Below are 27961 nucleotides of genomic sequence, written 5' to 3'. Positions count from 1 at the left end.
GCATCAGGGGCATTTAAAGTGTCTTGACGTCACGCACTGCCAGGAACTCAGCTGAGTTTTTAGCAGGACATTCCGGTCATCTTCCCTCCCTCCCCCCGAGCTTCTGTGCCCAAGTCCTTGGCAATTCCCCTGCTGTTGTGGAGGGAGGAGCACTAAGCCTTCGGAACAGCCATCAAGGGGCGTTCCCAGCCTTGTGTGACCCCGCCCTTCCTTCCAGAAGCTGTCCTCATTGGTCAGTGGGTGGGGGTTCGGATGTACGTACATGCACCAGGGCCTCTGGGTGGCGGAGAAAACTGGCCGTCTCATGAATTATGCAGAACGGCGTGTCGCGGCCAAGCTGAGGATGGGCGGGGATTGGCTGGAGGGGCTGTAATTCAGAGATTTCCGGAGCTGCGGCGGCGTAGACTGGGAGAGCCTGGGGTTCCGACTTCGCGGCAGAGGGAGTGAGCCCGAACCGATCCTTGGCTAGCACCCCCGCACGGCGCGCTTTCTCAGCGCCTGCCAGGAGGGACCCAGTGGACCGAGGGAGCCCCGCGGCTCGCACCCCGGCGCAAGCGCACCCCGGCCTGTCGGGCCTCAGCCGGAGAAACAGGTGAAGGGGGTTAAGGGTGGGGCCGTGCTCCCCCTACGGCTCCTAGGCCTGGGGACCCCGGGGGCACCGGAGTGACCGGGAGCTTCTGGGGTGTTTGGGGGAGTTGTGGATCGAAACTTCAGTGGGGCAGGGGGATACAAAGAGACACGGAGAGTCGCTCTGAAGGGACAACTCCTAGGGATGACAGGAGCGGGCCTCTGAAGGGACAGGGGGCGCTGGAAGGAAGTTTCGTTCTTCAAAGAAGGGGGAGGCGCCGAGGAAGAGAGAATGGGCTCGAGGGGGAGGACCGTGGGACGAGAGCACTCTAGGGTGGGGGTGGCAGGAATGAGGGACAGCCCCCCGACTTCCTGCTCTCTGGGGCTCCGGGGACGTTCTGGCCACAGGAGCGACTGTCACGCCGGCGGAGATCACGGGGAGGTGGGGGGGGGGTTGAAAAGAGCCTTCCCCCCCAGCCACTTCCTCGGCCTTGCGGTGTTCTCGCTCCTTTAGGAGCCAGCTTTGCCCCTTTGGAGGTAAGAATAGGTGTCTTCCTCCTACGGTCTCACAAGCTGGTTGGTTCTGGGTAGGATTATTGCATAAGAATCAAGTTTCCTGTAGGGAAATTGGCAGTCTTGTGTACTCTTTCTAAATTCCCTCCTGTCTTTTTCAACGTTAAGCCCTGCTTCCCTCCTCCCCCTTCTAAAACAAAATACCCCTCCCCCTCCAATCAAGCCAGCTCTGGAGAGAAATACACCTCTCTTCTCCTTGACATTGTTCTTTTATAAACACCTGGTAAACTCGGCCAGAAAATAAATAATTGAGACCTTGCGTTTACTGGGTTGTGGTGTTGCTTAATTGCATAGGGCAGAATGCACCAATCGAGAGTGGGAGTTTTCTGTCTCCGAGCCAAGATCTTGGGTAAATGCAGAGGAGAGGGAAACAAAGACAGGCTGGCCTTGGTGAAGCCATGTGTGCAAACTTTACCTGTGTTTGGGGGGTGTGGTTGGTCTTAAGTTAGCAGAATTCATACTGTTACTCAAGTTGCTTTTTCCATGTTTAGTACACATCCCTCTGTGTTTATATCAAGTGGGTGTATGGTGTTGACAACACTTCTTCTTATTAAAAATGTACATAATGTGTGTCTGCTGGTTTTTATTGTGTGTATCTAAAGGGTATATTCTGTGAATGGGTTGTAACTTTTTGCCTAGTTGTGCTGATAAAGCATTGGTTTGAATAAATCAGAATAGTGAATCATCTCAGTCTTTTAAATGTGGATTTAGATTGTGTTATGACTTGATTCAGTCAATTTTCTATTTTATTTTATACTAAACATCTGTGTTGCCTGTATCAACACATTTATTTCCTTATTACATGTGCCAGAGTCCTAGCAGAATCTGCTGGAGTACTAGCAGAATTTTTGCTCAGATATTTGCATAGTGGGATGGGAGAAAGAAGCGTGAAATACAAAAAAATTGTAGAAGATGTTGGAGGGTTGATCTTAGTCTGTATTTGTTAGCACACCTTCCACAAAGAACTATAGCAAACTTATTAACCTTTTAGTTTTATATGTAGTTCTTTGGGGAAGAATAATCATTTAGAAATATCCACAGTTATGACTTGACCCACAAGGCATAGATAGTTCCTGTAACATTAATTCTATTTTGTGGGTAAGAAAATTGAGGCAAAGAAACAAGACACTTGCCATAGTGGTGGAACTCACACCTGTACATTTTGTGCTCTTTTGACTATGCTTAAATATTGGTCTTGATTTAGAGTGAGTGTAGTCCCTGTTGGGAAAGCTGTCAGTGAAATTCTAACATATACCTGGACAGTGAAATACCACCAATTGGCTGTCCTACCCCATAGGAGATACGTAATAAACAGGAGAAAAAAAGTACCAATAGGGTTCGCTTAGGTTATTTTTCTATCTAACTGTGCTGTTTAACTTGGGAAGTAACTAACTTTTTAGTCAGCATAATTTACCATCAGAATTTAGCTATTTGCTAATGGAAAGAGATATTTATTTAGGCAAGTTTGTAGGTGAAGGACAGTCGTGACCTAAATGTTATTTAAACCAAAGTGCCTTGTGGCTTGATCAGTGGTCATTTATGTCTCTAGAAAGTTGCTTTCTCCTCCCTGCCTGTGCCTGTCTTGACATTCAGATGTGAGATGGGGCAGAGGTAGTGACTATTCCAGGCACAGTCTAGCACATTTTCACCTTATAGTTTTCTCAGAGGTGGTGTACAAATGTTTACTTTTTGCAACTTAGTGAAAGTTGCTGTGAAGATAAGATGCCTTGTTGACAGAACTTGCAGTCTACTGAGGTGACTTGATAAATGTTTTATCCATACAATGCAACATGTTGTCCTCAAAGAGATGATGAGACATTAAGCCTATGATCTCTAGCAAGGTAGCTATTGTATATTAAAAGAAAAATGAAAACATATAGCACAGACATGGAATAGATCCATTATCGTGGAAAGTTATTTTGGAGAGTGCTGCACTAAGCGCTACAGGTTTTAGAGGAAGGAGAGGTCACGAGACCTGGAATTGTCTAGGAAGTCATCTTGCCAAAGGAGAAATTTGGTCTGGGTCCCAAGTAATGGTTGGAATTTGATAGGTATAAAGAATTAGGGGTGAGGCGGTATGGTGGTATAGCACAAACAAAATCCTGGTAGATTAGGAAGGTAAGTAGGAGAGAAGGTGTGCCTACTTATAAGAGGTCCTGAATGCAAGACCAAGGATTTTCAGTTTTGACTTTTTGTAGGGGAAGCTTTGAAAGATTTTTTGAGGCGGAATACTGGTGTTTAATTATGGAGTACCTACTATGCGGCAGGCATGTTCCCGGGGTTGGTTAATTTGTCCAAAGTAAATCAGTGCACATGGCCTCTGCCCTAGTGGAGTCATCATTGAGCTTGACTTTATACACTAGGCCAGCATCCAAAGGGCAGTGTCCCGATTTTTTGGATTTGTGTGGGTTAAGTGAAGAATTGTTTGTTTGTTTTTTGAGGATTTTTAATTGGCTGCAAATGGACCACTCACATTTTATGTCTTCCATATTTTAAAAATTTTAGTATAACTTTTGGGCTATTCATAAAAATCAGCTAAAGAGCCCTTGAAGAACACCCCCAAATCCTGAAGAACTCCTGGTGTCCTGGGCAACCTTGGTGAAGTCCAGCAGGATGACATCTTGGCTGTTTTAGTCTTTACTGGTTATGGTGAAAAAAAAAGGAATATTGTGGTTACATTATTTGTTGCTAGGAACCTGGCTTTACTATGGTGCACTTTAGTCAGGATGGCAAGATGATACTTTGGTGGTGAATTGTTTGGAATGACTCCAGTTTTTAAAGGGAATAGCATATGGTAGAATGAATTTCTATTATGGTCAGTTCTCATGTATCATGTTAGGATTATCACAACTCTTAGTTCAAATCAGCAAACATATATTAAGAGCCAGTTATTGTGCTAAGCAGGATCCGAGGATAATGAAACATGTTCCCTGTTTTCACAGAACTGGAGGCATTGTGGGGACCAGGGGGTGTGCTGTGTCTGTATGGACTTAAGGCGGGGTAGATGACAGAACAGTGGTTTAGGCTCAGACTCTGGAGTCAAACAGATCTGGGATTGGCTCCCGGATCTGCCACTTCCTAGTCAGAATCTGAGAATCAGTTCTCTTATCTGTCAGAGGAGAAGATAACACTATCTGTTTCCTAGGGCTGTTGACGATTCAATGAAATAATATAGGTAAAATACAGGCAGCTTAGCATGCCTGGCACACAGTAAGGACTCCAGAAACGTAAGTTCTTATTAAATATCCAGTTGAAGAGATTGACGGGGTGAGAAAAAGGCTTTATCATACAGGGGCTATTTCAGATGGGAACCCTTGAACAGGGTTTTGTAGGATGAATAAGAATTAAAATTGAACTGCAAACAGTTGGGAACAGGAGAGTAGAGGCTTGAAACAGCATAGTGCAGTTAGGGAGCTTTAAGTGGAAGTTCTTAATTTAAGAGAACTAAACTGAGGGGAAAGGAAGCTGTGGAGCCACAGCTCTTATCCTTTCTATTCTGTTAATAATTGGATTCAGAGGTCATTAAAATGAGTTTTTTGTCCTGTTTACAAAAGTAATACATGCTACTGTAAAAAAAATTTAAATCTGTAGAAATGTAAGCTAGTATACTGTATATATATCCTATTCATAGTTTGGTATTTCTCCAGATTGTTTACAGCTTTTTCTACTTACTAGTTTATCTTGGACATATTTATTGCAAATTCCTATTTCACAGTCTAATAAAAAGAATAATAGGGAAGGCACATATGCCCCCCAAATAAAATAAGGTTTGGATTATCTGATTCTCTTTTCTGTTACCCCATCCATAAGAATAAATGACTTTTCTTATCAGTGAACTTTTACCTGACCTTTGACTTTTTAACTACATGGAACAAGGAACTTACATTTTGAGCTTTTTTATGGTAACCATTACTGTAGGGTTTACGCTTGGGCGGTGTGTGTGTGTGAGGGTTTCACGGTCCACAGTTGCTGAAGGGGTGAAAGAATGGGCTCTGAGGTCAGACTCCTTCGGCTTTAATCTCCCTCCACTACCTCTTAGACCTTGGGTCAGTTGCTTGAACTTCTCTGGCTTTCAGTTTCTCTCTCCATGAAATGCAGGAGAGGAGTTGTGAGGAATAAGAAAGGTAATGTACGTAAAGTACTTTGCACAGTGCCCGGCAGATAGCTAACACATGAGTGCTAAAAATTAATATTATTAAAAACTGCAGTATCTAATTACAAAGTCAGGGAAGTTACGATTTTCATAGTAGCCATTAATGACCCAAAGGAAAGAAGGAGTAACTGGGAGATTCTAACCTAATAGGAAAATACTAAATGAAGAGGGACCAGGGGCATTTGCATTGTGGAGGAGGAAAGGGAGGCCATCTTGCAAAAGGAATAGGCAAGGCAAACTGAAAATTCCTGTTTATACGAATGTCCAGGTGAGAAGTCTCTCTGCATCTTTCATGATTGCAGACCATTTATTTTAAGCAATATTCAACACGTTAAACATTTGTTACCACTTAGGAATTTGAACAGTCCCTTGGAGTTCCTTATGACGTAAAAAGTACAGATAATATTGAAAGTTTGAGGGGTAGGAGGGTGTGACAGTGTACAGTTTGGGGGTGAGGCGGAGTGAATGGTCTGTACGAGACTGGGATGATTTGTCCCTTCTCATCTGTGTGTGTGTGTGTGTGTGTGTGTGTGTGTACATGTACATGTGTGTATGCATGCGTTTTCATTGGAGTAGAGTTTTATTTTCCTATCCTGTAACTTTGCTTTGCAAACGCATCTGTATTCAAAATAACCTTGTGGTGAAGAAGCACACAGCTTCTCTGTGAAACAGGTTCTTGCACACCAGCTCTCCAGGCCGGGATCGGGGAAGGCTGGAAAGGAAAGGCCTTCCAGTTGCCTGTTGGCCGTATGTGGGGCAGGAGGAAGCCAGCAGCGCTTGAAAGAGAAAGTAAACCTTCTGGTAAATAAATGGCTTCCCTATTGTGGAGGAGGAGTGCAAATTATTAGGGGGATCTTTGGGTAGTTTTTGTAGAAGGCATTTCTGAAAACTGATTTAGATTATCGAAGGTGAGCCTAATTTAGGAAAACCCTTGTCTGGTGTTAACCACCTGTTTTCCCGCTTTGTTGATTGATTTTATTAGTTTGTGGTGTCCTGACCTCTCATTCTTTTTACAAGAATTAGAGGACTTGCGTCTGAATTTGAGCTCTTGCTTGGGTGAAAATGTGCTAAACTGCATGTTTTTCGCATCTTTTCTAATATTAATTTTGTTTTGCTGCTTAGCAAACAGTGTTTTTCTGACAGAATCTAAAAGCATTAGACTTTTACTTTGTTCTCCCCTACCTTCCCCCCTCAATCCACCCAAATGTAATCCTTAAAACCTCAAAACCCAGATATTAGCTGTGTAATTACCTCTCTTAGAAACCAAAGTGCAATATTGCATCGAGTTAGCATTAAAATAGTCGGCCTTTGAATTTTTTTTCTACTTGTGGTTTAGACACAATAAATATTTAATCTCAGACTGACTGCCTGACAAAACCTGTTTTGCATTTGGGCCTCTTTTTATCAATATGTTCAAGGAAAGCAAATTTATTGAAATATTAACCAAACTAAAACATAATTAGGATGGTAACTGTCTAATGCATAGGGGCAGGTGGAATAATTGAAGCATTCTGAAGCCAAATGTCAATATTTATTCTTAATTCCATGTGGCATTGTCCCTTTGCATCACAGTGCACAAATAAGAAAGGACTGTTAGTGGGTAGGAGCATGTGGGACACTTTAGGGTTCTAATTACTATGTGGAAGAATCATAGAGCCATCTAAGATTCCTGTTTCTCAAATGTACCTCTGTGGTGCCTGATGTCCATAGAGGGGGAGGTTGTGCCTGTTGGGAGACAGGGGGCTTATGGGAGCAATGTACTTTCCGCTCAATTTTGTTTTGAACCTAAAACTGCTTTAAAAAGTAAAGTTTGTTAATTAAAAAAATAAAGTTCTGTTTCTGTAGACATATCTGAGGTGTCCTGGGTCAGCAGTATCCTGTATACAGCTGTGTGATTTCATAGGCTTCTACCTCAGTTTACTCTGAACTTTACAATGAGAGTACTGTTCTTTTATACCCAGTAGAATATTTTCCAAGTAATGGAGAATGATGCTTGAGGTGGGGGACAGAGAAGACCTCTACAGTGTCTGGATTACACTGCTTCCCCTTTCCCTGGGAAAGACGAATGCAAGTCTTAACCGCAGATTTGTAGCAAGAATCTACCAGTTTTGCTTTTCAGTTCCAGACTCCAGTTTTGTTTTGTTTTTTAGTGTGAAAACAATACTTTAGCAAAAAAAATGTAATCAGTACAAAAAGGTGTGTAGTAAGTGGGAAATCTCACCTTGTCCTCTGAACTCTCTTCCCCAGGGACAGCTAGTTAACCTGTTTCTTATCTTTTCAGAGTAATTTCATGTGTACACATGCAAATATATTCTTTCTCTTTTTTATGTTCCACAGATTGTAGCAAATTATACACAATAACTCCATATCTTGCTTTTGTCACTTTATCTTAGAAAACACTCCATGTAAATATGTTTATGTCCGCCTCATGTTTTAAAGGTCTGCATAGTAATGTTCTAGGTTATGGATATTATAATTTATTTAATCAATCTAATAATAGGCATAAATTATTTGCAGAATCTAAAGACAGCAAACAATGTAAATATCATATTTGTGTTCAGGACATATGAATAAATCCATATGTATATACTTTTAATGTTCTAATCATAATATGCATACTGTTTAGAAATACAGCTTTTCAGTTAGCAGAGTGCACATTTCCCCCCATAAACTTAAACTTTAATCTGGGGAGAAGTCTAGCTACCTCATTACATGAAACCCCAGTGTGTGTCTAGACTAATGTTTCTTAATGTAACTGAATATGAAAAGTTCATTGGTTAGGTTTCAGATTCCACATTGCATCTAACTGTTAAAAACTATCACTTGTCGAGTTTTGGTGTAGTATTAAAGAATAATATCCAAAATTATCTGAAAAGGCTATTAAGATACAGTCCTCCCTTTTCTAACTGGTGTGAGGTCAAATTTTCTTCATATACTTCCACCTAAACAATATTCTGCAATAGATGTAATGCAAAAGCAAATATGAGAATGCAACTGTCTTCTATTAAGCTAGACATAAGAGAAATTACCAAACCTTAAAATTACCTTTAACAACTCTTTCCACTATTTTAAAAAATATATAGCTATTTTTCATAGAAGTGTTATTTGTTAACATGTAATAGGTTTATTATTTTAAAATGAATTAATGATGTTTAAAATTTTTCTTGGTTTTAATATCTAATATAAATATTAACAGATATAACCTACATAAACAAAACTCTTTGTCCTCAATTTTTAAATATATAAAGACGTCCTGAGAGCAAAAGGTTTGAGACCTGTTGGTGTAAAGCCTTTGACATAAGAACCCTGGAGGTATTTGTTAAAAAAAGAAAAGAAAAGATTTAATTGTTCTACTCCAGAGAGTCTGATTTAGTAGATCTAGGGTCATTTTGACAGGCAGCCAGGTATTCTAATGCATATGGTCCTTGGTTTGAGAAATGCTGCTCTAAAGGACCATAAACTATGAAGTCTTCTTCATATTAATCAAGGATGGATTTTAACTATCAAAACAATCATGACTTAATTGAAATAATGTTCATTCTGTTTTGTTTTTTTGTTTGTTTTGTTTTTCCCCTTCTTCTGCCTCTTACCCCGTCCCCCCACTCCAGTTCAGGTGGTTGTTTCTCAGTCTAGTTGTGTAGGACACAGTCCCTGGCCGATGCTGATATTATGAGCCTTGCCCCCCCACCCCCCCAGGCAGTCGGTCGCCAGTCTTCGCTCAGCCGCTCACGGCAGCTCTTGCTGGCTGCCAGCGGCTCACACTGGCTGCTGGCAGCCCATGGCAGCACATGGCAGCTCACGCCAACCTTCAGCTGCTCACAGCAGCCCAGCTCTAGGGAAAGCTGTTGTTCACAATCTTAGCTGTAGAGGGTGCAGCTCACTGGCCCATGTGGGAATCCAACCGGGACCTTGGTGTTAGGAGCACGGCGCTCCAACCACCTGAGTCACTGGGCCAGCCTGTTTGTTTTTGATACCGTGTTTCCCTGAAAATAAGACCTAGCCGGACAATCAGCTCTAATACGTCTTTTGGAGCAAAAATCAATATAAGACCCAGTCTTCTTTTACTACAAGACTGGGAATAATATATAATATAATATAATAAATATAATACTGGGTCTTATTAATTTTTGCTCCAAAAGACGCATTAGAGTTGATTGTCTGGCTACGTCTTATTTTTGGGGAAACACGGTACACTACGAACATATTAAGACTTTCTGACTGCATGGATTACTTTCTAAAGACAATTTAAGAATTGTCTTTAAATAGACAATTTAGATAAATAATATGTCTTTAAATTTTATAAGAATTAATGTTCTATTTCAGACATGTCTTTGTACTAATGTTAACTTTAATTTATTACATGTAAAATGAGTAAAGCTCTCTTACTGGTCAGAGATCATACAACAGAGATAAGAGTTGAAAACAGATAATTTGACCCTGCTGGCCTTGGAGTTTGAAGACTCCAAGTTTGTGTTTTGGCTCTACCATTATCTGCCTGATCAGTTAACTTTTATGTTCTTATCTGTAAAGTGGGAATAACCACCTACTTGATAGGATTGTTACATTATCTTGGCCAATTCAGGATTCTCTTTGGTTGAGTGATTGAAAAAATCCAATGTCAATTCATGCTTCAGGTTAGGTTCTGCATAGGTGTGATTTTTAGAATTTAGATCTTAAGCTACACCCAATGCAAACTGGAATAATGTTTCTTCATAATTTTTTAAGTGTTCTTTTTCTTTCTAAGTCATGGCCATTACCTCACTTACATTTTTGGTTTATATGATAATTCCATGAGTAATTGGGCCTTTTCTTAACCTTCTGTTGTGTAGATGCTAATGGATAAGATCAGCTATTCTCTGAAGAGAACTGTGATGTACAACAAGGTCATTTATTTTTTCAAGTATATTATTCATTTTGATAAGACTTTCATAGAAAAGCTTGTCTAATTGGGAGATAGCTCATCTTTCATCTTTTATATCATTTAAACTTTGTGGGTCAGATTTATCTTTTAAAACTATTTTTCATAAAGGTTGATTCATACATTTAAAAGTTAATAAACTATATATTTTTAGAGCAGATTTAGATTTACAGAAAAATTGAGCAGAAAGTACAGCAAGTTCCCTTACACCTCCTTTGCTATCTCCCCCAGTTTTTCCAATGATTAATATCTTGCATTAGTATGGTACATTTGTTATAATTGATAAGCCAATATTGGTACATTATTATTAACGAAAGTCCATAGTTTGCTTTAGAGTTCATTCTATGGTATGTGCTATGGATTTTGACAAATGTATAGTGGTGAGCATCTACCATTACAGTGTTATACAGAATAGTTTCACTGTCCTAAGCATCCCCTGTGCTCCACTTGTCCGTCCCTCCTCCAACCCCTGGCAATCACTGATCTTTTTTACTGTCTCCATAGTTTTATCTTTTTCAGAATGTCATAGAGTTGGAATCATGCAGTATGGCGCCATTTCAGATTGCTTTCTTTCACTTAGCGACATTCATTCAAAATCCCCCATGTCTTTTTGTGGTTTAATAGCTCATTTCTTCTTATTGCTAAATAACGTTCCATTGTCTGTGTGTAACACAGTTTGTTTATCCATTCACCTGTTGAAGGACATCTCGATTGCTTCCAAGTTTGGCAATTATGAATAAAGCTGCTATAAACATTCCTGTGCAGGTTTTGTGCAGACATAAGTTTTCAACTCATTTGGGTAAATGCCAAGGAAAGTGATTGCTAGAGTATGTTTAGTTTTGTAAGAAACTGCCAAACTCTTCTAAAGTGCCTGTACCATTGTGCAATCCCACCAGCAATAAATGAGAGTTCCTGTTACTCCACATCCTCACCAGCATTTGGTGTTGTCAGTGTTTTGGATTTTGGCCATTCTAGGTGTGTAGTGGTATCTCGTTGTTTTAATTTGCAGTTTCCTGATGGCATATGATATTGAGCATCTTTTTATATGCTTTCTGCCTTCTGTATGTCTTTAGTGAGGTGCCTGTTCAGCTCTTTTGCCTATTTTTTTTAATTGGGTTTGTTTTCTTATTATTGAGAGCGTTTTAGGAGTTCTTTGTATATTTTGGATACATTTAATTTTTCCTCCTTAAAACTTTCTTAAACTGGCATAAAATTCTCTTCTAGAATTCAAGCTCATGCAGAGACAAACTTTGGGATGTTTGTGTTTAGTGTACCAGGGACAAGGAAATGAAGTACGTACCCTTTCCCTCCTAAATTTAATCTTCAAACTCTCCTGGGTCTAGATAGGGCTGGCTAGAGGGCGACAGTCCAGAGCACAGACTTGGATGCTGGTCTTTATGTTTATTCTCGCTGCCCTTACATACAATATGCTGGGTGGAATATTGATTTCTCTTTAAGACCTGAACATTGCTCAGCCAACGTGGATTGGAGTAGTGGAGAAATAGTGAAGATTCCTGTCTTTTGAGGGAGGAGAATCACTGTTTCTAGAGGTCATTTTTCTTGGGCCCTTTTCAATCACTTTTTTTTTTTTTTTTTTTGTCAGTTTAAGGGACAAAAGTGAGAAGGTAGTCTTCCTTCCAGGGGTTCCTGAGAGCCTCTAAGGCGATGAATCCTAGGAAGGAAAGTAACAAGAGTGGCTTGAGTGCCTTTGTGGACTTCTTGGTGGCTTTGTCTTAGGGTTCAGAAGCATTAACTTAATTGAAGGAAGGAGTAGGGATGGTGGGCTGGAGTGCCACCAGTCGTCTTTGCGTTACCAAATTGAATGGATGCTACTTTTCTGTCACCGTTTTGCTCCCCTTGTTAGTGGTATCGGACACAGTTGAACACCTCTTTTTTTACGTAAAAACATTCTTTTCCTGGCTTCTGTGGCAACATACTCCCCTCATTTTCAGTATTAGTGGTGTTTCCCAGTTTCCTTTCCTGGTTGATCATCTACCTGAAGACTAATGTTGAAGTGTCTCAGGCCTCTTGTCTGGGGCTCTCTTTTCTTCTCTATTTTAATATTCTCTCCCTATGACTTTGGTTTTAACTACCATCCTGATGACTGTCAAAGGTGTACCTCCAATCCAGGCAACCCAGGTGCCTGGGCTCCCAGTTCCTGTATCCTGCTGCTTACTTGACCTTTCCCCTTGGACAGCCTGTAGGTGTCTCCTATTTATCTTGTCCAAAACATAACTCTGAAACTTTCTCACCACCAGCTTGTGCCATTCTCCCCAACATTCCTCATCTAAGTAAATGGCATCACCCCATTGAGCAAGTTAAAAATCTAGGAATATCTTTAATTCCCCTGTTTTCTCATATGTATGCTTCTCTTCGAGTTATCAGCAAGTCCTATTGGTTCTACCTCTAAAGTTCTCTTAAATTCCTTTCATTGTCACATCCGACTTCTGTTCCCACTCTGTGATAGACTAGATACCCTGAAACCCCTCCTGCACAAAACACCAAGAAATGTTGGATAAACCGAATGAGCTCTTAAGAAAATTAGGGAACTCTTCACAGGCAAAAATCGAATGGAATCTTACCAAAAAAGGGGGGAAGAAGCCAGCCTATAACAGGGTAGGGGTGGGGTGAGGGGGAAATGGATTTACTTACTTCCCTTACTAAGGATTTTTAGTTGAACAGCCACTCTAGGCAGGAGACAAGGCTTTGCTTGGTCTTGGTAAGGAGTTGGAACTGCCAAGTCTCCTAAAAGAATCTCTAATCATAGGCCTGCCTATTTCAAGATTTTAATTTACACTGTCTTTTTGGTCCTGGAAAGTCAAAGCTGAGATTTTAACATAAAAAGGTCTGTTTTCCTTTGGAGGTCAGAACAAATCGTTACTTCCTCCAAGATGCCTTCCCTGATTATCTAAAGTATGCTAACCTGACCTCAGTCACTCACTGCCCTATCTTTACTGCTCTTATCACCAGTGCTAATTATCTTCCTGTTTACTTCTCTTTCTCCATCTCAAGGAGGGCAGAGACCTGTCGGCCCTGTTCCCCACTCTCATACCCTGCCCTTGGTTCCAGATTGAATGTTTTTTTGAATAAATAAATGGGCGAATGAATAAGGAGGTTGCTTCCGAGAGAATATAAAATACCTAATTTTTATTTTATTTTGGAATTCAGCATTCTACTTTAAAACATAGTCTTAAATTTTATCCAAGTAATGTATACAAATAATTTAGAATGTGAAGAATACTGAAAGGCTTATATTGAAAATAAGTCGTCTATTTCATCCCTCCTCACTTTCACATACTGCATCCCAGACACAGCCACTTTCAAAGTATTTAGCTTTTTCTTCTGGTATTTATGTCCATGCTTCTAAGTAATAAGCCTATCCTGCGATTTTTGATATCTCTAATTTTTAGACATTTTAATTTCCTGTTATCATTGGTTAAGATTTATTTCTTTTATCACCATTATTCCTTCCCATACCTTACAATACAATCGTCATAATTTTTAAACCACTAGTGCATTTTACTTTGACTAAATAAATGCTGTTCACCGATAAGCCAAGGAGTATACTATGATTTTGTTTCTTTTCACACACAAATATTTGATTTTTCCTGGAGTTCATATTTTTATTTTTGAAAATTTCTTGGATTTTTCTTAATACCTATTGCTAATTTCGCTGGAGATTCCAGTAGTTCTCTCAAATGCCTGGCAGTTTACTTCAAATAATTAAACACATCAACAATCTATTCATTATTTCCTAGGCAAAGCCCCATCCCCCCGAGTCCTGCTGCAATTTGGGTCTCGTTTTACCACTGTGCTATGTTGGATTCCCTTTTTTGTGGTTCCCATGTCTTCCTCTTTCTGGTTTCACTGCTTCATTTGCTGAAGCACATATTCTAGTAATACGATATCAGGAAAAGGTGCATGGGAAGTAAATTTTTTGAGCTGAAATATCTTATTCTCTCTTCATATCTGAATGATCCTTTGGGTGGGCATTGAATCATTTGCTTTTGGTTTTGAAGGCATTTTTGGCCCAATTGGCCTAGAATTCTGCAGTGTGTCGAAAGTCTGATGCTGTTATGATTTCTGATCCTCTTCAAGAGACCTGGTTCTTTTCTCTGGAAGCTTCTATAACTTCTTTAGTCCCACTGTTCTGAAATTTTACCAGAAGTGCCTTAGTGTGGGTTTACCATATTTTCATTCGTTGAATTGGATACTAGATGGGTTCTTTTCCATCTGGAAAGGGAAATTCTTGTTTCTTTGTTAATTGCCACCTTGCATTTTCCCCTTCTCTTTGTCTGTGAATCCTGTTGATCAGATAATTGGATCTGCTGCACAGATCCATCTGAGTTTTGTTTTGTTTTGTTTTTACTTCCCCTCTGCTCTGTTTTCCATCTTTTTGTTGCTGTGGATTACATTCTAGGACATTTCTTTGTCTTTATCTTTCAACCCGTCTATTTAACTTGTAATTCTGGCTGTCATTTTCAATTTCAGGAACTTTTTTCAGTTGCCATTTTCATCTTCATTTTTATCGTATTCCTTTTTGATGGGTATAATTTGTCTCTCAGGATATTATTTACAGTTTTGCGAGATTTTTGTCTGCTTCAAGTACTCTGAATATGGGTTCGTTCCTTTTTTCTTTTCTCTCTCTGTCTCTCTCTCGTTGGGGGTTTTCTTTAAAAGTGTAGTCGTTCTTAGTTCTTAAAGTTGAATGGCCTTATGTGCTTGTTGGGTTTGTTTTATGTTGGGCTTCACTGTGGGGTGATTGGGGGAGGCCCTGGCTGCCAGGGTCCTGGGAGCTGATGTGTGTATCTTCTGGCCTAATCTTGATTGTTTTAGTGCAGTGACTTTCTTTCCGCTGTGTCTGGTGTCCCCAAGTCTAGACTTAGCTTTCTCTAGACAATAAGTATTATCTCCTGCTGAGTTTGTAGAGAGGTCGTTATTTGGGGGAATCTAAATGCTCTGTATAGATTTTTCAACCAATTCTCCTGTTTTCAGCTAAATCTTTCATCCCTGCTTTCAACCATACCTACCACCTCCAACTTGGAGCTTTTTGGGGATATACGGTATATTTCTGATTGGAAATCCCTTCTGCAGGCCTTTATTGTTCAGTTTTCTCAGCTGTGCTAGGTCATTTACCATCTCTCCACTTTCTGGATTCCAGAATTTTATTGATATCTTTTGTCCACTGTCATCTCATTTTCAATTCTTTGTCCTTGCTGGGTTTGTACCCATTGCCCCAGCTTTACTGTCACTTTCGTAGACTTTTGGGTCATGTGTAACCAACCAGAAGATCTATGCCATGTTCTCTTGAGCACTCCTGTGTTTGCACCAGCCATCCCCTCTACTTGGACTGGCTACCTTTTCCTCAGTAGCATTACCGTATCTGCCATCCATCCATGATACCTTGTAAAGTATCTGCCTTCTCATGTAGTACCATTCCATTTTCATGTAATTATCTTGCTATAGGTCTACTTTTCTTTCAAACTGTACCTTCCTTGACAATAGGGACCAGATTACACGACTCTCAGGAGCGCCATTCACCTTGCTCTCTTGGAGTCATGTTCCACGGGTGCCCCCTAGAGTGTTGCATTCCTCTTGCTTTGATAGGGGCTATGAATTCAACAATTCTGTGTTCTCCAGGGCTTAGCAAAGCACCTGGTAAAGAGGTACTCAAGTGTTCCATGAACCGATGACACCTCTACATGTGGCCTTCTAGGTGTCACAGGTTGGCTACAAAATGTCTAAGATGGAGATGTAATGTATAGCATGGTGACCATAGTTAACAGTACTGTACTGTATATTTGAAGGCTGCTAAGAGAGTAGCCCTTAAAAGTTCTCATCACAAGGAAAAAAACTTTGTAACTATGTGAATTGGTGGGTGTTAACTTTTGTGATAAGCTTTTCACAATACATATCAAATCATTGTATTGTACACCTAAAACTAATACAATATTCTATGTCAATTGTATCTCAATAAAACTGGTGGGGGGGGAGAAAAGAAAACCTCTGGGAAATGATATATTTTGTTTCTGTGCATTTTTATCTCCTGAGGTTACAGTTTTTGATAAACATTAAAAAAAAAAAATCCCAACGACAAAATACTTGTCTTTAAGAGACAAACAACTGTGACCCTATTTTTATGCCTGGATGGATGACTTTCTCTTTGAGGTCAGACTTTTTCTTCCCCTCTAACCATATTTTTTCAGTTGTAAAGTTGAAGACTTGATCCATTCCTTGCCTCTTAAGTCATAATGGGGTGGAATGAACCCCTAGACTAAGTCAAGAAGCGATTGGATGTTGTTCTTGATGCTCGTGTCAGGGGTCTGTTTCCACATATGTAAAGTGAGGAGGTTGGATTTTATATATTTTAAGAGCTCTTAAACAATAACAACAGCAGATGTTTTTTGTTACTGGGTTGGAGCCCAAGTGTCTTGAGGGTAAAGCACTGAAAAGCAGGCAATAGATTTACTGTGTAAAGAGATTTACTATTGACTCTAGTTTGGGTCTTAGTGCTTTCACTTTGAGAATATCTCACAATAAACTTAACTCATCCAAGTGGTTTTATGTTTCATGAGATGCCTCATTTCAGTGTCCACATGTCCATATTTAGTTATGGTATAGCTTCTTAGATTCTCAAATACTACCAACAGGCACATGCCATAAGATGTCTTCTATTAGATGACAACAGGGTGCCAAAGTCTCATTATTGCAATTTAAGGAGCAATAACAACTATATAAGTTTAGCTTGATGGGAAAAGCCTTATATTTTAAAAAAAATTCTTTTGAGACTTACACTGTAATATAAATTCTTCTATTGGGAAACTTTGTATATTTGCTTTGTCACTTATAGTAAATTTGCGTGAATTATTATACCTATTAGCTATGCTTAAGGAATGTCAGCTTATGCCATTTATATGAAGTTAGTTACCTTCTTTAGCATAGTCTTCTCTATGCTAAAAGTGTGTTACAAATGGTTTTTAAAAAAACTTAATCAATTTTTATTCATTTATTCAACAAATGTTTGAGCATCCTCTAGATGCTGGGAAAGTAGCAGTGAACAGAAGAAAGTCTTTGTTCTTATGGAGCCTACATCTCTGGCAGGTAGTGGTGGAAGGAGATAAACAAAAAATAAATATATGATATATTAGAGGGCGATGAGTACTGTGAAGAAAAATTCAGCAGAGGTCTATGTGCTGTGTTAGAGTGGTGTCAAGGGACATTTATCCAGAGACCTGACGTAGTGAGGGGTGAGCCATGTAGCTATGTAGGGGAAGGGCTTTCCAGGAAGGAGAGAACGTACAAAAGGCCTGGGCAGAAACGTCCATGGTATGTTACAGAAGGAAGCAGAAAGACAGGTGTGAGCAACAGGAACAGCAGTGGGAGAGGAGGTCAGAGAGGCATCCAGGGGTAAAATGGATTATCTTGGAGGCCATAGTAGGAGTTTGGATTTTTTTCTGCGTGTGTTTTGAGCAGAGGAATGAAATGATCTGGCTTATATTTTGAAAGGATATGTAATGTGGAGAATAGGCTATAGAGGGACAGGGTGAGAGCATTATGACCAGTTAGGATTTTAGTGGACTAGTCTAGGTAAGAGGTGACAGTGGCTTGGATTAAGACTATAGCAGTGGAAATGATGAGAAGTGCTTGCATTCTGGGTATATTTTGAAGGTAGACCCAACAAAATCTGTTCATGGATTGAATATAGGTTGGGGGGAAAGAGGAAGGAAGGAAGAGGAGAAGAGAGATTGGAATCATTGCTTATTTTCAAGGTTTTTAGTCTGAGCACATGCAAGAATGAAGTAATTTGCTAAAATGGGGAAGATTGAAGGGGGGAAGTTGGCTGGGAGAAGTTTTTAACAAAGGGGTTAACTTGTGGTACATTAAATCTGAGATGCTTGTTAGACATCCAAATATAGAGATACTGAGTAGCCAGTTAGAAATAGGACTCTGGAGTTCATGAGAGAGGATAGGACTGAGATATAAAATTGGGGTTATTGGTGTATAGATGTTATTTGGAAAAAATGGGACTGGATGAATCATTTAGAAAGTGAGTGTGCAGAGGAAAGAAGAGGTTCACTAATAAAATAGTTTTAACAGCAAAGCCTGTTGCTTTGAAACTGCAAATTCTTTTTCTCATGGAAATTGGACTCTCTATAAAGATGGTATTCCATCACTATGTTAGTAAAAATGTTGTTCTAGTCACCAAATGCAATAAACCATCTCAAATTTAGTGGCATAAAACAGCAATCACAGATGCCCACGGATTCTGGGGCTGAAATTTAGACAGGCACAGCAGGGATGCTTGTCTTTGCTCCAGAATGTCTGGGGCCTCCGCTGGGAAGACCGGACATCTGGGGGCAGCCATCATCTGGAAGCTGCTTTATTCACATGTGATGCCTGCGCTGGGGTGAGTCAAAGGCCAGTCTCAGCTGGGACTGTAGACCAAGTGCCTCTTCTCTGCCTTGGGCTTCTCACAGGGTGTCGGCTGGTTTCTGGAGAATGAGCCTCCCAAGAGAATCCCAGGCGGAAAGCGGCATAACCTTGGGAGTTGCATGTTGACACTTCTGACATACTCTGTTGGTGGGACTGATCATGGGCTTAGACAGATTAAAGGGGAGGGGACAAAGATCCCTTCTCTCAATGGGACAAGTATCAAAGAATTTGGGGCCATGTTTTCCAACCACCACAACAAATGCTCTTTGAATTTGAGGTTCTGCCCTCAAACCATAGTTACTTTGAAGGAAGGAGTTCTAACACAGGACACACATGGACTCTCTGAGGATATGGACTCTCGGGCCTGTTACACATTGCTCCATGCTAAGTGTCCAGGATTACTCTTGTATCTCTTGTCAGGAAAGTGACCTGAATAGATTAGAGAAAACGTTCTTCCTTCTCTTCAAAAAGTATTGATCTGTGTTATGGGTCTATGACATTGAGATTCAGAAATTTAAGTTTCCTTCCTCTGCTTTATTTCTGTTGCCTATGTTAAAAGAATATTAATAACTTACATGGCATTCTAGATCAGTGAATGCTTTTATGACCCTTATTGGGGCTTTGGCCGAAGCTAACAGAACCCACAGGCTTTTTCCAGCAACTTGCCCTTCTCCTCCCTTTGGTTGCCTTCAAGCCTGGAAATTTTGACATGATGATTTTCTTGCCCAACCTACAGTTGTTCCTTAAAGGCTGTACTCTTTCTGTTCTGAAAAGTTGGCAGCCTGCCTCTGATTTCTGTGAGGAAGGATGCTTCGCTTCTCTCAAGAAAAACTTCCAAATTCTAGGTAGCCAGTCGTACAGGGTAGAGCTCATCTTGTTTTCCTGGATGCAGTTGCCATATTGGTGCCATGCTTTTCAGTATTGGTGGCCATCAGTGACTGACTGTTCAGTACAGACGTGTGCAGTAGAGGTGGTATTTATCTGTGTGCATGCAAATGTAGTAAACTATAAAGGAAATGTTCGTTTGGTATCTTAAATCTAATATCCAGTTGGAAGCTCTAAATCAGAATGATACATGAAGGTTGCCAACAGAGAACTCCTCCTCAAATGGAAGGAGATGGAACAAGAGAAAGCCTCAGCTGCATATGTAAGTACTATGGGCATTCAGAGTTAAAGCAGTGACTGGACCATATGTGGGTTAGGGAAAGCCTCTCTAACATTGATTGACAGGAAAAGGACATATAATGCTACCAAGGGGAAAGACGTTTTAGGCCCGAATGTCTGTGAGAAAGGAACAAAGTCTGGGGGGGTGAGGGCAAGAGAGAGATAAGTTGACTTGATAGAGGATAGGACATTTTTGAAAGTCATCTTGAGGCTGGAGAGAGGAGCTAGAGGTGCTCAAAGCTGGCTGAGTTGTTGGGGAGCCTGGGGCAGGGATAAAGGTTTTGCATTAGACAATGAGAAGTTAGTTACGTTTTTGAGCTGGGGGAGCGCTGTGATTTTCCTCTTATTGAAAGGTCACTGAAGGATCATCCTGGAACTTTTCAAACAGCAAAACTGAAAGAGTTGGTCTGCTTCTCGGAATACTTCTTACTGGATGCAGTGTCCTCCCCTGGGAGAATCTGGCTCACTCAGTAATTCATACCAGCAGTTTATTCATTCGAGACATATGTTTTGAGCACCTGTGATGAGCTGGGGCACTGTGCTGGATGCTGGGGAGCAGAAGCCAAGGCTTTTCCTGCCCTCATGGAGCTGGCAGTTCAGCATAGAGGCTACAAGTTATTGAGTCACAGTGCTCGGCCCAAGCGATGGTGATGGTGACATAAGGCAAGCCTTTGGAGGGAAGCCCTGGTGTTTTCAAGCAGCTGAAAGGAGAACAGAGTGAGTGGCAGGAGCTCAGCCAGCAGGCTGGTGCCAGCCGAGGCAAGAAAGGCAGGGCTAGCCTGCCAAGCCATCCATCGGTCCCATTACTAACACTTATAAACACTTAACACGCTGTGGCCAGCTGTGTCCTTAGTGCTTCGTGTACATGAACTCACTTAGTTCTAACAATGACCCTGTGAATCCTGTGTTGTCCCCTCTTTACAGATGAGGAAACTGAGGCACAAAGAGGTGAAATAACTGGCAGTAGCTTACACACATCTAAGTGGTGGAGCCAGGATTCCAGTCTGGGCATGGTGGCTCCAGGATCCATGCTTTAAACACAACATTCTTGTTCCTATTTTGTGTTTCAGCCTAAGAACAATGCAGGGTCATCAGTGGGGTTTTAAGCGGGTGGGTAACAAGATGAAGTCTCTGTCTTGGGAAAGTCTTCTCTGCAGGTGGAAACTGACTGGCAGGAGGCAAGCAGAGGGTGGGGGACAGTTCAAAGCTCTTGTCGTGGCCCAGGTGCATTTTGGCTCAGGTTTCTGGCCGATTTTCTTTGGAGTTTATCAGTCAGCTGGAGTACAAACCTGGACCTTTTTTGGTGAAATAATCAATTGACTACTTTTACTGAAGCATTTATTCTTGGATTGTAGTAACCTAAATGTCTTGAGGGAATGAAACCTGATCATAATTTATAGGCTGAATAGACTTTAGAGGCCAGCCCGCCCAGTTGCTGTCCCACTATCAGAATTACTGCTGGGACATGTACCAGGGCGAGCATTTGAACCTCCGTTTGAACCCCAAACACAACAGGAGCCTGGGAGGTTGTCCCTAACTCCTCCTCCCTTTCTCGGAGTCGCCTTTGCCCTTGAACCAGTCACTAAGCTCTGTAGGTAACACCTCCCTCTGTAATGTCTCTGGAAGATGTCCCCTCAAAATGTATCCGAGGCCACCACCCAAGTTCGGGCCACTGCCACCTCTCACCTTGATTATTGCAGTCTGAGGGATCTTCCTGAAACGTAAATCAAATTGTCGTTTATCTGCTTCAAACTTTGCAAACCTCCCCCATTGCCCTGTTTCTTGGTGTGGCTTACACAGGAACCTTGTCTAACCTCATCTCACGCCATAGTCTCTTTATGTAGTTTCTACAGGGTTCTGCTTCATGACAACGTCCGGGGCCCCACCCATGGAGGTTATAATTCAGTCCATCTGGTGATAGGACCAGCACCTGGCTTCTCAGAGCCCCTTAGGTGATTCTGACATGCGTCGTGCATCCAGAGTTGATCCCTGACGTCTGCTCTTATTCTGAGGTTCTCAGTCTGGCCACACATTAGTATCATCTGAGGAGTTTTTAAATATCAAAACCTGGTTCCCACCCTCAGTGATTCCAGTTTGCCATCTGGTTTGGTTCCTAGGCATCTCTATGTATATATTTATTGAAAAAAAGTATCTGCCCTTATAATTCTAATCTGGGGCCAGGGTGGGGAACCTCTGCATACAGAGGGAATCACTGAAGAGGGCAGAATTTGGGAGTAGATGTTGTGGGGAAACAGATTCCAGCTCTGGAATGATGTACCCTTTCGTGTACAGCTCTCCAGGTATTTGAAGAGCCACTCCCATAATTTAGCTTTTTCTCTCCTAACCCCACTTGCCGCTCCCCAAGTCTTCTTACTGGGCAAAATGTTCGTTTTGGGACACCTCACACCCTGAATGTGTTTGTTTTTTAGTGTGTCATTTAAATTGTGATATAATTACAGCATCATTCTAGATGTGGGCCAGTTACAACAGGATTGATAGATCCTTTAATGGGAACACTATATATGTCTGTTACAATACCACCAGGTCACATTGACTGGGTATCACGGTCGACTCTTGGGATACTTAAAGATCAATGAAAACTCTCACTCCAGCATAGTGGTTAAGAGGAGGAACTCTGAAAACAGACTACTGTGCCTCAGTTCCCCCCTCTGTAAAATGGGGATAAAAATAGCATCTATCTCACAGGGTTGTTGTGAGGATGAAAAGAGTTAATAAATATGTCAAGGGCTTAAAACTGCGTCTGGGACACAGTGCTGTGTAAATATTAGTAACAGCGTTAGTTGTTTGGAATCCTTTCAATCCAAGTTTATTTTTTTAATCTTTTTTTTTCCATTTGGATATCACTTAGTGTTTTCACTTTTAGTCTTTTTAGGACCTGGTGCTCTCCACAGGTGAACCATATATGGAGATACTTGATCAGAACACCACCCACCCTTCCTGCACTCCCCTTGCCCCCTTACATGCCAAAGCATTACTAACTTCCTTCCTTAGGATATGATACAAAGGCCCCTAAAAATGCATAGTTTAACATACTGTGTTTCCCCCAAAATAAGACCGGGTCTTGTATTAATTTTTGCTCCATTAGGACTTATTTTCAGGGGATGTCTTATTGTTTTCATGTACAACCATCTACATTTATTTAAATACAGTCATGTCATCTTCTGGAAGATTGTCATAACGTACTACATGCGTCCGTCTGGCTGACGATCTTAACTGGGGCTTATTTTCGGGGTAGGTCTTATTCTTGGGGAAACACGGTAGCAGAGAAGGCTGACTTTATCATTTAACATGACTAATAGGAGGAATTAATCTGTTGCCCAGAGCACTGAGGAAATGGATTTAGCATAAGCAATGCTGATGAAAGCGATTCCACAGGGGGACGGAACAATACAGCGCAATAGGAAGGTGCACCCAGCACCTTGACCATATAGAAAGGATATTGTACATCCATTATGATTTTTAACTTTTACAACAATCCTTCAAAAGTGGGGTACTTCCCCATTTTACTGAAACCAAAGACTGTTCAGGAGTCAAGTAATGTCCCCCAAACACATAGCTGACAAGTGGCAGGCAGGGTTTGCACGCAGGCCCAGCCAGCGTAAGGTCTCGCGTGTCCTTGGCCTCACACCACACTGGAGGAGTGTGTCTGATTGGGGAGTGGAAGTGTCACAAAGTGAGGAGGCCACGTGACGCACAAATTTCATCTGTTTTGTGGTTTTTAGCTAGAGTCAGACCTGTTCTCAGGCAGTTTTAACCATAAACTGTGTACTTAGTAATTGATGAAGTGTGTCGACTGTGTTACTTTCAATTTAGAGGGAATTATGTTTGTAAAAGGCTCTTGCTCCTTTGATCTGAAATATCTGTGATCAAATATAGTGCCTGTCCCAAAAGAAGTATGGAGAATCCATCAATTTTTTTTTTTTAATTCCTTAACACTATTAGATTTGAAATAATAAGAGGCCTTTGCAATTCGTAGTTCTCAGAATCATTTTTTCAAAGACAGTGGGGTGAACACTACATTTTGGGTAGTTCTTTTGGTTTTGTTTTTAAAATTCTGGCTGTTCTTCATGGATCAGAGCACGAGGTTTTCTTTCCCTTTTGCTGTTCACATTCCTGGTAGTCTCCGCCTCCTAAAGTTAGCTGTAAATCTAGTACATTTTCTTCTCTCTGTTTGTGGGTATATATTAGATAACTATGCAAAGGTAGGACTAGTGATCAGATTTGGAATGGAAAAAATAATGTGCTTGGCACAAGATGCTTTATTTCTTGAATTAAGTGAGATAAGAAGGATGACGGATAGTTAAATACACTTTTTTGGGTTAAGAATACTCCAGAGTGTCAATAAAAACTCTTCTTTCCCTCACTTCTCCGAGCTCTACTCCCAAGTAATTTACTACTTCTTTCAGATATTCAATTTTGCCACATTAGTAGGGAACTATAATTCAAGTTCTCTTATTCTCAATGTCCATTTTTGCAAGGAAGAGTTGATTTCTGACTTTAAAGCAAATCCTATTTTTTTAATTGAATATATTTGAGTATTACAATAAATATATTCAGTTTGTGCACCCAAATATTAGTCTTTTTTCTTTCTAGGAAATCAAAACTAGATTTATATACAGACTTCTTATTATAAAGGTAAACATCTAGTCTTAAACGTCATAAAGGTACTATTTGGATTTGTAAGCAATGAAATTATGTTTATTATATAAGTGTACTTAGTTTGAGTTATCTTTTTTAATTTGAAATTTCAAAGTCTTAATATCTAGAGTAATTATGAATGGTTAAGTTATCAATGGTTAAACAGTTAAAGCTATAATATTTAAATGTGGACTCCCTGTCAGTCATCACACCTTTAATCCTACAGTAAAAATTTCATGAAGATTGAGTGTCTTTGTCTAGCAGTAATTGTCTTTTAATTTTTCTCCTCCCTAATTTACTTTGAGTTTGCAGCTACCTATTAGTTTTGGAATGTGGTATGATGAGAATAAATAAATTGGAGCTTGCAAATATAAATAAATTCAGTGGCCCTCAGTGAGATTAGCAGGTTTATATTGAAAACATTAATAGCAACCAAATAGTTGTTTTGTGGGCTTTAAGCAAAAATCTTTTTTTACAAAACAATGTTTACTATATAGATAATAAGTTTTAAAATGGAATACAAAGCTATAAAAATACTATGATCCCAACTTTTACAAGGAAACAAAAAATGTATACACATTCTTGAGATAAATTAAAAGGAATTAGATGTATGTCAATTGTAATTCTAGGTCGTGGGATGGTAGAATATGGGTGACTTTATCATTTGGGTTCTTTTTTCTTTTTCAAAATTTCCACAGTAAATATTATTACTTTTATAATCTTTTAAAAATGACTTCTTGAAAGGACTGGTTTCTATAGAAATTGGGGCAAGTATATTTCTGTTACTTTATACTTTGTGTCACTGGGCCTTTCCTGACAACAAAAAGGAGCTTAGTGTAGGTAACAGATAAAATATAAGTATGCTTAATTTAAGACATAGATATTTCTTAAGATATAGGTATTTCCTAAGGTATATATATGACCAATACCCAAAGAAAACTCGCATGGCACATTGCAAAATGGAATAGAAATTTTCTTTAGAGCGCTCTGTTCTGGATTATTGGATGCACTTGGTTTTCGTCCCTCTCCTCACCTTTGCCCCTCCACCCTCACCCTTATGGTAAATCCACTGGAGCGTGGATGTGAAGTACAAGTCTTAATTTAAAAAGGAGTTTTATGAAACGACATAATGAAACCCTTTGGTTAGTGTTCGTGACTTGTGTTTCTCAACTTGCCCGTGGTTACTTTAGATTGAAGTATGTAAGTGAGAACTGTGACTTTGGACAAACTCTTTTAGTGATCTTTACAATACCAAGTTCCCCATTAGACAACAGTTGTTTGCCTTATGACTTGTTGGTAAAGGGTTTGATAAATTCCTGTTTTGTTAAATCCAGAAAGTCTTTGGTGCTGTTTCATTTTTCTTTTCAGTTGTAGAAAACAAGGTCACGCTTTTCCCTTTTATGCTAACATTTCCTATCTGCTAACCTAAATTTGGTAAATACCTTGAGAGAATTAAGCCCTATGTCATGCCCTAATCCAGCCACTGTCAATTAATAGAATAAATTGATTTCTCTCCCATGCACCCAGAATGGGACTTGGCACTCAAATTGTTGTGCATATCACTTTCTGTGTTCTGGGGTTCAGTGGTTGTTAAATCACAGGCTTAGAATTATTCCGTAGATAAGAAATACTTTAGTTAGAATTTAGTGGATTTCTTTAGATTAACTTGTAATTTGAAAAACCAGAATTGAGGTTGTGAAATAAAGTGGGCTTTAAATAATTTTTTTTCCAGTAAAACAATTACCACAAAGCTAGTTGGCAATGCTTTTCCTAGACAGTTTGGCTAGCGATCTCTTAAGGATATGCAGTTCTTGTGAAGGGTATTTGGTCTGATAGCCCTGTGGCTCCTGTTGGTTAAATATGGTTTGTAGCTAAGAAGCCAATAAGGACTCCTTATTGGAGTCCTTGCTCCTGTTCTTGAAAATGCTACCTGTTCTTTGGCCTTAATTCACAATGATTTAAATATATGCATATCTATATATATCTATATCTATATCTATCTATGTAGTAGCTATTACAATATTACCTACAGTGATTAGACAAAGAAGTAGAACATAAGTCATTTTCAGTGCTTTAATTTTATGGAAAAAACTATTAACTGGTTTCAGGTTTAAGAAATAGCACAATTACTGTACTACTTACTAAAATTCCAACTAAAACCAAAACAACAATAACAAAAACCCTCTGAGTTATGGACTAGAAATGAATTGAACAGTTTTCAACAACTTGTAATTTTTTAATGGTATATCAACAAATGTAATGGAATACTAAATTTGAAAATGCAAATAAAATTCCTTATGACCCCAAAGATAATCTATAATTGAGCAGGCATAGGGCTTTATGGTTTTCACTTCAAGCTTCAGGGAGCACACTGATGACTCTCCATTTGTATCCAAGATAAGCAATTCAATAAACTAGTCTAGTTTTTATTAATTTATAATATGAGTATGTTATGAAAAGTAGGCATCTATTTCTTAAATCCTTTATTAGAAGAGCCACAACTTTTTGGTTATATAAGAGCGGCAGTGTCCAATGAAAGTAGAATGCAAGTCACATAAAGTTTCTAGTAGCCACAGTAAAAGAAGTAAAAAGAAATCAGTGAAATTCATTTTAATAATACATATTCATTTAACCCAGTATATCCAAAATGTTGTCATTTCAATGTTAATGAGATATTTCACCTTTTCTTTTTTTTTTTACTAAGTCTGTACAATCCAGTGTGTTGTAAAATCCAGTGTGTATTTTACACTACGGCATGTCTCAGTTTCAACCAGTCACATTTCAATTGTCCAATGGCTGCACATGACTAGTGGCTGCCACTTTTTAATATGGCAGATCTAGAGTTTCAGTATATTTACATTCAGTAGAATCTACACAAATTGACTTTATTATGCAGATTTCTGTGCAGATTGGGTCCAGAAAAACGTAAGGCAGATCATGATGCTTTTAGCCTGTGAGGCAGATTTGAACTTGGTCCTAATGAGAATATTATAAGAGAGTTCTAATGGCCTTTGACTTATTGAGGGTAACACATGCCATAGTCACAGTGCTTCAGCATGTAGCATGTAGCCTTCTCTGAGAAATAAATAAATCAAGTCCAGTTAGGTGTATTTGTTAGTATGTTTTCAACCTTTCATTAAATGTTCTCACGATCCCAGAGAACCATCTCAATATACTTTGACCTCTACATACTTTAGTCTTTGGCTATTTCTTATAGTTATTTTTACAACTTCTTAAGCCTACTTGGTTTGTGTTGCTATTTTCATAACCCATGCTATCTATTCAGAACGCGGACTAAGGGTGGTTAGCTGTGTTGGTTTCTCATATCGGAGCATTTCCTTGGGGTATTCATGAACCTGAGAACAGCTTCCATTCCATGCCTGGTATTTAGCTTCTCTTCTTTCTCATCCCAGTCTGAGAAATTGAGTATATGTGCTGCCGAAGCGAGCACCCAGTCTTTGAAATTTAAAAAACAGAATTAGTTTTTGTTAAGT

At 39.8% G+C, this 27961-nt stretch overlaps 1 protein-coding gene across 5 annotated transcripts in view; it reads left to right on the top strand.

The window, feature by feature from the left end:
• The first annotated feature begins 315 nt into the window (after positions 1 to 315).
• STAT3 (signal transducer and activator of transcription 3) overlaps positions 316 to 27961 on the top strand; it is a 53408-nt gene continuing 25762 nt past the window's right edge. For 2 of the 5 annotated variants that reach the window (XM_019747712.3, XM_019747713.3), the window contains exon 1: positions 370 to 592. The gene's annotated coding sequence lies outside the window, so the exon portion shown is untranslated. Of the gene's footprint in view, positions 593 to 948; positions 1105 to 27961 lie in introns of those variants that run through there. The other 3 variants (XM_019747714.3, XM_019747710.3, XM_019747711.3) reach the window with 3 other exon arrangements.

This window comes from Rhinolophus sinicus, chromosome 12 (genome assembly GCF_057876585.1).
Source record: "Rhinolophus sinicus isolate RSI-liver-muscle chromosome 12, RSI-T2T, whole genome shotgun sequence".
In the NCBI taxonomy this organism is placed as follows: domain Eukaryota; kingdom Metazoa; phylum Chordata; class Mammalia; order Chiroptera; family Rhinolophidae; genus Rhinolophus; species Rhinolophus sinicus.
This window is presented reverse-complemented; position numbering and strand designations above follow the sequence as displayed.